The sequence below is a fragment of the Bidens hawaiensis genome, unplaced genomic scaffold, assembly GCF_021521415.1.
Source record: "Bidens hawaiensis isolate Kalapana, Puna unplaced genomic scaffold, B.hawaiensis_p1.1 tig00015444_1, whole genome shotgun sequence".
Classification (NCBI taxonomy): Eukaryota; Viridiplantae; Streptophyta; class Magnoliopsida; order Asterales; family Asteraceae; genus Bidens; species Bidens hawaiensis.
In genome coordinates this window covers 140,922-152,466 of record NW_027492376.1, presented here as the reverse complement: position 1 = coordinate 152,466, position 11,545 = coordinate 140,922, and positions in this window count along the sequence as shown.

The window sequence follows — 11,545 nt, the reverse complement described above, 5'->3', positions numbered from 1 at the left end:
TATATATGTATGAATGTAAGGTAATGTATGGTACGAAAAGGGAGCCGGGCCCTAATAATACTCGAGGCAAGAGGGAACCGAACCCTAATAATATTCGAGGCAGAGGGAACCGGGCCCTAATAATACTCGAGGAAAGAGGGAACCGAACCCTAATAATATACGAGGCAAGAGGGAACCGGGCCCTAATAATACTCGAGGAAAGTAGGGCGTAATGCTCTTTAAAACGTATGTCATGAAGGTAAGTAAGTATATGATAAAAGTATGAAATTATGAACGAAATTGTGTAAGTATGAATGTGTTGTATGTTGTATGATTAACTAGAACTCACTCAGCGTAGCTGACTTTTAGTATGCATGCAGGTGAGTAGGATGAAGCAGCTCGCTTGAGGGGAACACATGGCATGGAATTTAAGATAATGGTATCTCAAGGAAGTGTTATGTTATTTTAAAAGTCTATGTTTATGTTTAAACGATTTGAATGATTTTTAAGACAACATTTTGATGGTTATGTAATATATTTTGTTTAAAGTTTTATATTTCGCATAAAGTTTTAAGTAACTCTGATATTTAGAACTATGTTTATGAGTAAATCCAACGTCTAATGTAGGGCATCGGTAAAGGGGGCCATACAAGTTGGTATCAGAACAAAGTTCAAGAGATTTAAGCATCCTACATGCTTAGACTTGAACAGAGAATGGGATTTAAGTAAGATTTGAAAGAAGATGTCAGTTCAAGATATCTATGTGTCGCTCAAGCAAGCTCAGTAAAGGTAAAGTGTATGGTTAAATAATGTATGTTAATGATAGCTTAATCGATAAAGAAAGGATATGTGAATGTTATGGATAGCAGTAATTGATTGTTTTGATTGATTGACTGTTTGAAAGCAGAACTAGCAAAAATAGACTTGGGGAAGTGTATAGGACACAGAAAGTAATGTGATTAGCTAATTACAGCTGGCCACTGTTATTACCAGTTAGCCTTACTATCATTGTACTAAATAGTTCCTTGAGTGATGACGTTTGTGTTTTCCCATTTAAAATACGATTGTTGGAGCTAGAGAAGTTGTGAGAACAGGAGATCGCACTGGACGTCGCGGTAGGCCTCGTCTTATCTAACAACCTTCAGTAGAAACAACTTCCAACACAGGAGATGAAGGAAGCTCAGCTGGACGAAACCCAATCAACAACGAAGGGTATCAACTGGACCCCGCAATTCTAGCAGCTATTGTTCAAGTTGTATCCATTGCTGTGAAGAATTTGTATCCTGAAAGGTCTGCTAAAAGCCAGGAAAGAGTTGAGAAGTCTGGGGAGAAGAGTAAGAAGGATGAGGAGAGAGAAAGGGAGGAATCAAGTGTGGTTAAGTCTGTGAAGGTTGATGACAGAAAAAGAGGCTGAGGTGGGTGCAACTACAAGTCCTTCAAAGGATGTGACCCGCCGAAGCTAACCGGTTTGGGAGACGCAATTTCTACTCTTCAATGGATAACCAATATGGACAAGGTTATCCGCATTAGCGAGTGCCGTCCCGATCAAGCTGTGGGATATGCTACCCAATCGTTTGGTGATGAGGAAATGTACTAGTGGGAGTCGGTTAAGTAGAGAAAGAGTCGGGAGGAGATAAAGGCGATGAGGTGGGATGATCTGAATGAGTTGGTAATGAAGAGGTTTTGTGCTGATGCAGAGGTTGAGAGGGTTGAAATGAAGTTACTGAGTCTAAAGGCGGGAAAGATGACACACCGCGAATACACCACTGAATTCAACCGCATGTCTAGGCTGGTGCCACACATGGTGAACACTGAAGCCAAATGATTAAGTGTTACATCAGGGGGCTGCCACAAAATGTTCGCGTCTTGGTCAAGGCTAGTAGACCTGCTACCTTTGATTCTGCTGTGGGACTCACAGAAATGGTCTATGACGACTTGGCGGCGGACAATGTGGTGGCGGAAGAGAAGAAATATAAGAAGTGGGTCGCTCCTGTTAAACGACCCGGTACCCAGTTATGGAACTCAAATGATAAGAAACAGAAGGTGTGGGAGAATAAGGCATGTAAGACTTGTGGTAAGATGCACGGTGGAGAGTGTAGATGGGGTATTGGTTCTGATACATGTCATAAGTACGGGACGACGCATGCTGGGGAGTGCAGAGTTGGATCGAATGTTTGCTATAAGTGTGGAAAGGTAGGCCATTATGCTCATGAGTGTAGTGCTAAGCCCGCATGTTACAAGTGCGGTAAGACAGGTCATTTTGCTAGAGAGTGCACCGATGGAGGGGCCGGGGGAAGCGGAAAGAAGGATGTTGAGCAAGCAAGACCAAAGACTAGAGCTTACATGCTGACCCAAGAACAAGCCAAGCAGATTCCAGACGTTGTCACAATTACGTTTCTAGTAAATGGTGTTTCTGCTTCAGTATTATTTGATTTGGGTGCGAACAAAAGTTTCGTAGCCACCCCATTTAGTAAGTTAGCTAAAATGAAATGTTGCCGAGTGTCTGAAACTTTTATAGTAGAAGCCGCTAGTGACACTTCGGTTAAAATAATAAGAATGGTTAAGGACGATAAGATAGAGTTAGAGGGACATGAGTTCCCCGTTACTTTGTATGTTATGACCTTAGGAGGGTTTGATGTGGTTTTGGGAATGGATTGGTTGTCTGAGTATGAAGCTTAGATAGTGTGTAAAAGTAGGATAATAAGGTTAAAGTCCTTGGATGGTAGTGTGGTGACGGTTTATGGTGATAAGGAAAGTTCTGGGCTTAATGTCATTTCGATGATAAAAGCCGAGGGTTTGTTAAGGCGAGGGTGCGGTGCCTACCTGGTGTTAGTGCACAGAAATTTGACACTGTGGATATGTTATCCTGGCATATGTTTTGGATATGTTATCCTTAGCGTGTGTTCCAGATCCCGTCAGGATCAAGGATCCACAGTACTTATTATTTACTAACGGTTGTTCTCATGTGTAGTCTTATATTTAGCAGGTGTAACGATTAGAAGACTCAGTCTATGTACTAACTTGCAGTCAAGAAGATATTGACGTGTTTGAATCAATTATCCTTCTGAAGAGTTCCAGAGCTATGTCAGGTTACCTTGTTGATCCTTGACCGAAAAGATTCGACCAACGATTACTTAGTTAATCCTTGATCGAGGAGATTCGACCAAGAGATTACCTTGATAAGTTTTGACCGAAGTAAGACTATCTTGGTTAAGGGCTTTTTCCCTAGTGATCAAATCACTGTGTTCACCCCGATTACGATTACTCATTCGATATTATCGAGTTAGCACCTTACCTCACATTTACAAATTTGGATACTTGATCCTTAGCAGATTTTTTTCCAAAACAATTTGGCGCCCACCGTGGGGCAATTGGTGCTATAATCCAGATTATTTCCTATCAATTTTCAACTTTTCATACCCATATCACCATCAATGGCCTCTCAATCAACCTCTTCTTCATCAACAATGCCGTCTTCGGTTTCTCTCTCATCAAGATCTTTGCCGCCGATGCCTCCTCCAATTACGGGAGCACCAAGGACCACCGCGGCTGGAAACAAGACACAAATTCCAGTCCTCCAGAGCTCAAAAACCACTGCTGCCATTTCGGTGGTCAAATCTAACAATAATTTTTCTGCAATGTTTTCACAGGTTAAGGCATACATGGAGCAACATAACAAAACCAACCAGAGGATCCTACATGAAATTGAAGATCTCAAGAAAAAAAAGAGGCCAGCGGAGGATCAGACTCCCTTGATGCCTAGGGTGCTGGATTTCACTACTCCAGGATCCATGGCTCAACATACTCACGGATCCTCGATCCTTTAGCAAGTATCATCCATCCTTCAACCAGGGTCCGTGGGTCAACAAACTCAAGGATCCTCGTTCTTTCAACCAGGATCATCTATCCTTCAACAGGGGTCCGTGGGTCAACAAACTCAAGGATCCTCGTTCTTTCAGCCAGGATCATTTATCCTTCAACAGGGGTCCGTGGGTCAACAAACTCAAGGATCCTCGTTCCTTCAACAAGGATCATCCATCCTTTAACCAGGATCCTCTGGGTTGTATCCTCAAGGATCCTTCAGCTCCCAACCTCAAGGATCCTTCTGGCAGAATCAAGGATCCTCAGGAATTCACCATCAAAGGTCTTTAGAGGTCCATGAAGGGGACATCATCCCCATGCAGACCATTGCCTCTAGTGGACCTGCTACTGTAGCAGATGCCTCTTATCTTAACTACACTTTTGGGATGCCAACGTTCAACCAGCCAAGAGGTAACGCCTATGATCACATATCCTCAGACACTAACCCTGGCTCTATGCAGGATACAAGTATCAATCAGGCTATGGCTAGGGAACTTCAGAAGCTTAAGGATATATCCAGCATGCCAGGAGTGGTCCGTCCGATTCCTGAAATACCAGAAGGGAGCCATAAGTTGTCCAGTTTTGCTCCACCGATATGCGATGCGGAGATCCCAAAACGCTTTCAAACACCCAACATGAAGGTGTATGATGAGACCACTGATCCGGAAGAGCACGTGGCTCAGTATAGGGAAAGGATGGAGATCAATCCAATTCCTGAAAGACTCAAGGAAGCTTGTCTATGCAAGGGTTTCGGATCCACACTAACAGGATCTGCACTTAAATGGCTGCTAAGTCTTCCTCCTTATTCTGTTACATCTTTTTCACATTTAGTTAACTTGTTCAACAACTAATTTTCTTGTGGTAGGAAATTTGAGAAGTTAACTAGTGATTTATATAGAGTTGTCCAACCTTATGATGAATCCTTAAGGGATTTTGTTACAAGGTTTGGCATGGAAGCCCTTGAAATACCTAATCTTGATATGGCTACGGCTGTTGAAGCATTCAAGATGGGACTTCTAAGGGGCTCCCCATTTTATGACGATCTTGTGATGACTCCGTGCAGGACCTTAGATGAAGTCAGGAACAGGGCGTTAAGATTCATCCGATTAGAAGATGATAAAAGGATCCATGATCGTCTTGGAGGGCAAATGAAACAAGAATCCCCCGACAAGAATAAAGGATCCTCATTCAGGAACAATAACTCGAAGCCTTACTCCAAGTTCAACAACCAAAACGTCCGGGCAGTTGAAGAAGGAGATGATGATGAGGACTACCCAAGTATTTCCGACTATTGCTTCTCCGTGGATACTCATGGCTTAATCTGTGCCATGAAGGATCTGGGGGACAAAAAAGGTGGCCCCGGAAGAACGAGAGGACTACCGCCTTCAAAGACAAATCTAAGTGGTGTGCCTTTCACGAAGATTTTGGCCACATGACGGACGAGTGCATTGGCTTGAGGAGGGAAATTGGATATCACCTGAGCAAGGGTCACTTCAAAGAACTCTTGGGAAGGAAGAGATCCAAGATCCAGGATCCTGAAGATCTTCCACAAAAAGCAACACCACCACCACCAGACGCTCACGTGATCAACTTCGTCTCCAGAGAATACGGCATGATTCAAACTTCTTGTCCCGCAGAAGAATTCGAGTTGGACGATGAAAGAAGGCCTCTCATCCACACTACTCGAATAACTGATCAGAGAGTCTTCTTCGATTCAATTATCCAGGATCCTCAACAGGATGAAATGGATGTGCGAATGGTCAATTTCATCTCTGGAGGATCAGACATATGTGGAACTTCCTTCTCGGCAGCAAAGAGGCTCGCTAAAGAAATAAAGTTGGATAACGGAGAACGACCAAAAGTATCTACCACTTTGACAATAGATAAAAGGATCTTCTTCGATGAGGAAGATAAACTAAACATCCAGGATCCTCACCATGACGGTTTGATTATTACTTTATTTATCGCTAACCATTATGTACGCAGGATCCTAGGTGACGGTGGGAGCTCGGTCAACATTATCCAGCATGATGTCCTCAAGAAGATGAATATACCAGATTCGGAGATCATTCCTAGAACATCAGTGCTAGTCGGTTTCAGTGGAGAAACCAAGAAGACATTGGGGGACATCAACCTCCCAATCTATGTTGAAGGGTTAAATTCATATAAAAAATTTTGTGTTATTGATAACCTTTCTTGTTGCAATGTTATTTTAGGCAGGCCCTGGCTGCATGGAATGAAGGCGGTGGCCACAACTTACCACCAATGCATCAAATTACCTACCCCGTGGGGAGTTGTGAAGATAGTTGGTGATCAGGCAGAGGCCAAGAACTATTATTCTTCATCGATGAAGCCAACCACCAAGCAAACTATAGCATAGCAATTACAGCAACATCCTAGGGACGTGCTGGAAGCTCGGGAGAAAGACCTTAAAGAAGTATCTTTGGACCCCGAGGATCCAGAGATAAAGGTGTTCCTAGGATCCGGTATCCCTAGCAAGATCGAGGAGGATCTCATATCCTTTTTAGGGCGAAGAAAATCTACCTTTGCCTTCAAGCACTCAGACATGACAGGTATTTCAAAGGAGGTAATTACTCATAAGTTAGGCCTTGATTTGTCAATAAAACCCGTCCATCAGAAGCGAAGAAAATTCGCTCCTGAGAGGAACACGATCATACAAGAAGAAGTTGAAAAACTTCTTAAGGCCGGTATGATCAGAGTGGTTAAGTATCCTCGATGGTTAGCTAATGTTTTTGTTGTTTCTAAAAAGAATGGAAAGTGGAGGGTGTGTGTCGATTTTACTGATTTAAACAAGGCATGCCCCAAGGATCCTTTCCCATTACCACATATAGATTCCATGGTGGATGCAACGATAGGACATGAAATGCTTACCTTTATGAATGCTTCCTCTAGATTCCAACAAATTCAGATGGAACCATCTGATCAAGAGGATACATCATTCATGACTCCTACCGGCATATACTGTTATACTGCTATGCCGTTTGGACTAAGAAATGCAGGGGCAACATACCAAAGACTAGTCAACATGATGTTCAAGGATCAGTTGGGCAAGACTATGGAAGTATACATAGACGATATGGTGGTAAAATCAAAGAAAGCTAAGGATCACCTTAGAGACCTCGAGGAAGCATTCAATATCCTCGACCAATATAACATGAAATTGAATCCGTCAAAATGCCACTTTGGTGTTAAGGCTGGAAAGTTTCTGGGATATATGGTGACTAAAAGAGGAATTGAAGCAAGCCTCTGAGCAAATTGAAGCCATCCTCAATTTGAAATCTCCTGCAAATGCAAAGGATGTTCCAAAGGCTCACGGGAAGAATAGCTGCTCTCAATAGGTTCATCTCAAGATCCTCCGAGAAGTGCAAGGACTTCTATAACATCCTTAGGAAGAATAAGAAGTTTGAATGGACGGAAAAGCATGAGGCTGCGCTTACAGCCTTGAAGGATTACTTATCCTCAGCTCCAGCTCTAATGAAGCATGTGGATGGAGAATCCTTATATCTGTATTTAGCTGTCTCAGGAAATGCAATAAGTGCCATTTTGGTAAAGGATCATGAAGGTGAACAACATCCCGTTTATTATGTAAGTAAAAGCCTCTTAGACGCAGAGGTTAGGTATTCTCACATTGAAAAATTAATTCTTGCTTTGATTATGGCCTCAACCAAGTTGAGACACTATTTTGAAACACATACTATTATTTTGAGAACTAACTATCCTGTTAAGAATGTGCTTAGAAAACCAGAAATGTCAGGTAGAATGGCCAAGTGGGCTGTGAAGCCGAGTGCATATGATATTCAGTATGTGCCTAGAACAGCCATTAAATCACAAGCGCTTGCAGACTTTATGGCTGATTTCAGTAGTGACATGCAAAATGAAGCTGATCTAGAAGTCTAACAACTTGAAGAAACTAAGGATCCTTGGATCCTCTTCACTGATGGAGCATCCAACGTAAGAGGAACAGGATTGGGTATACTACTAAAATCGCCACAGGGGGACATAATACCCCAGTCCATTGCATGTGCATTCCAAGCCACCAACAACGAGGCAGAGTATGAAGCTTTGATCGCAGGTTTGCAATTAGCTAAGTGCATGAGGATCAGGTATCTTCAAGTATATATAGATTCATTATTGATTGCTAACCACTTTAATGGCTCATATGCTGTTAAAGGTGAAAAACTAATCAAATATCTAGATGTTGTGAAGGAATTAGCAAAATCCATCGAATTGTTTAGTATTATACAGGTACCAAGGGAAGAAAATGCCGGGGCAGATGCTTTGACAAATTTAGCCTCATCTCTGAAAATTCCAGAAGACACGAAGATTCCAATCATCCATGTTCTCTCATCAGCAATAGGAGAACAAGAAGTTTGGGAGATAACAACTGACATCGTACTTTGGGATCCATCATCCTCAAACAACCAAGGATCCTGGATCCTCCCAATCAAAAAATACATTCAAGATGGAGAAATTCCAGCCATAGAGAATCCGAAGTCTTTCAAACTCATGGTATCACAATACATTTTATTACATGATGTGCTGTATAGGAAATCTCTTGCAAGTCCATACTTGAGGTGCATCGAGGATCCTGAAGTTCAAGCGGTGCTCAAAGATTTTCACGAAGGTGATTGTGGTAATCACACTGGAGGTAGAGCTCTGTTTTCTAGGATTCTAAGAACAGGATACTTCTGGCCAACAATTAAGAGAGATGCCATGGAATACTCAAAGAAATGTGATGCTTGCCAAAGGCATGGAAACATATTACATCAACCAGCAGAACCTATGTATCCTATATCCTCATCATGGCCTTTCATGAAGTGGGGCATGGATATTGCGGATAAACTACCTAAGGCACCAGGAGGAAAAGTATTCATGCTTGCAATGACTGATTACTTTTCAAAGTGGATAGAAGCAGAAGCTTTTGTTCAAGTACGCGAAAAGGAAGTTATATCCTTTATTAAAAGAAATATTATAACTAGATTTGGGATCCCTTCTGAAATTGTTTGTGACAATGGTTCCCAGTTTATCGGGAAAAGAACCACTAACTTTTGTGACAGTTGGGGCATCAAGATGATCACTTCTACACCAGTTCATCCTCAAGCCAATGGTCAAGAAGAGTCAAGCAACAAGATTATCATTAACAACTTGAAGAAGAAACTAGGATCCAAGAAAGGCAAGTGGGCTAAAGAACTTCCTTATGTTCTTTGGGCTGATAGAACAACACATAAGAATGCAACAGGTCAAACACCCTTCTCATTGGTGTTTGGATCAGAAGCTGTAATCCCTACAGAAATGGTGGTTCCTACTGCTAGAACAAGCATCCGTGATCCTGAGGTCAATAATGAAATCCTTCTCCAAGATCTAGATACCGTTGAAGAACTCAGAGACCTAGCCAAGATCAGAATGGTAGCATATCAACAAAGGGTAGCTGGGGCATACAACAAAAATATAAGGATAAGAAGATTTCAAGAAGGAGATCTAGTCTTGAGGAAAGCCTTCCAAAACACAACCAATCCGGCAGATGGGAAACTAGCACCCAAGTGGGAAGGTCCTTATCTGATCGAGTCGGAAGCAGGGAAAGGGGCATATCATTTGCTCAACATGGAAGGCAACATATTACCAAGAGCATGGAATGCTATCCATCTCAAGAAGTATTTTTTCTAGTCAGGATCTAGTATCCTTCGAAAATCAAGCATCCATCTAGGATCAAGCATCCTAAAATTGGTAATATCTATCTGATCACTTATTTATTTCATATTCTTGTTAATAATTTAAGGATAATGTATTCTTAACATTTATCTTTTCCAAGTTTTTAAGTAAAAATGCAGATTTTAATAAGAGGTTCAATGTCTAAGAGGTTGGCCACCTCTCCCTCGCGCTTAAGGTACATTGCTATTTTCCTTGGCCTAGCCCACGATTGGATATGACCCCCGATGGTCATATCCTCCAAGGTTTAAAGGTTTTCACCTTTTTTATAAATTAGAGTTTCTACACTCTCGCCTGGAGCGCACGCTATCCAACGTATAGTCAGGGGCAGGGGGACCAGTACACGCTTAGTGGCTGACAATTTCGTTGCTTTCAGCTATATGGAGGATCCTACGATTTATGGTAGACGTAGCATACCACCGCTTTATAACGTTTTCACGTTATCTCAAGACAAAGGTTTCTAACATTTTCATGTTAGCTAAGGTTTATAACGTTTTCACGTTGTCTCACGTTTTGGCTAAATCCCGGTTTGGACGAGTCCCCAGTTAACATCCGTATTTAGGCTTGTCCCCAGTTTTGGGCTTGTCCCCAGTTTTTGGGCTTGTCCCCAGATTACACGGGCTTGTCCTCAGATTACACGGGCTTGTCCCCAGTTGCACGGGCTTGTCCCTAGTTTATTGGGTCTAATCCCAGATAATATCATAAGGTATTTGTATCAGGTATCATAAATTAGATTCTGAGGATCACCGAAGGATCAATACTTATGGATTCAAAATCCTAAAATTCAGTTTTATAAGGATTGCAAAAGGATCAATACTTATGGTAATTTAGGTCTAACCAGACCTTACGGTATGATTTCTGTTTATCGGTTTACACTTATTTGATTTCAATTTATATCTTCATAGATATAAGGATTCATTATTCTCAATCTATTTTTATAAGGATTTAAGATCCTGGTTTATTTTTGCAAGGATATTTTATCCTAAAAACTTTTTACTAAAGAATATTTCTCAAAACTTTCAACAAGTCTAAAGCTATATCAAACAAACTTTCAAAATAACAGGCAATCATCAGATAGTTAAAAGATACTATTTATTAAACTTACTTGCAATTACAAAAAATCCTTAACCCGGATTTCACCATTCATAAAAATGAACCATCCACCCGGGTTAATCAGGTGTTACTAGTTGTTCATGATTTGCAGGGAGAAGGATATACAGCCGAAAGTGAAGTTCCCATGGAAACTCCATTGATATGTGACAATCATATCCGGCTTGTCAAATCTCATATGTTTTTGCAGAAAGTTTAAATTCAAAGGCAAAATGACAGTTGTGATCTTATCACAACCGCCATTTTGGGGGCAATTGTTAGTGCACAGAAATTTGACACTGTGGATATGTTATCCTGACATATGTTTTGGATATGTTATCCTTAGCGTGTGTTCCAGATCCCATCAGGATCAAGGATCCACAGTACTTATTGTTTACTAACGGTTGTTCTCATGTGTAGTCTTATATTTAGCAGGTGTAACGATTAGAAGACTCAGTCTATGTACTAACTTGCAGTCAAGAAGATATTGACGTGTTTGAATCAATTATCCTTCTGAAGAGTTCCAGAGCTATGTTAGGATCATGGATCCTTGATATTTGATGCTATTAACGATTATTTCTTATATGAAGGCTGATATTTATCAAGTGTAACGGCTCCAAGACCTGGTCCTCCCCCTAATTCGCAGCCTGAGTGATGGAGCATGTGGTCAAAGTGGCTGTTACAAGTATATTCAAGATAAAGGCGGTTTTTTAGGAAAATTAGTTAATAGCCTTTATTATCAATAACTCCATTGAGTTATTATCTATTATATATAATTGAGATTGTGATCAGTTATAGGACACATTGTAGACACACACTAGAGCAGAACTTATAATTCTCTCTACACACTAGCATTTCGTTGTAATATCGATCACAATATCCAAACATT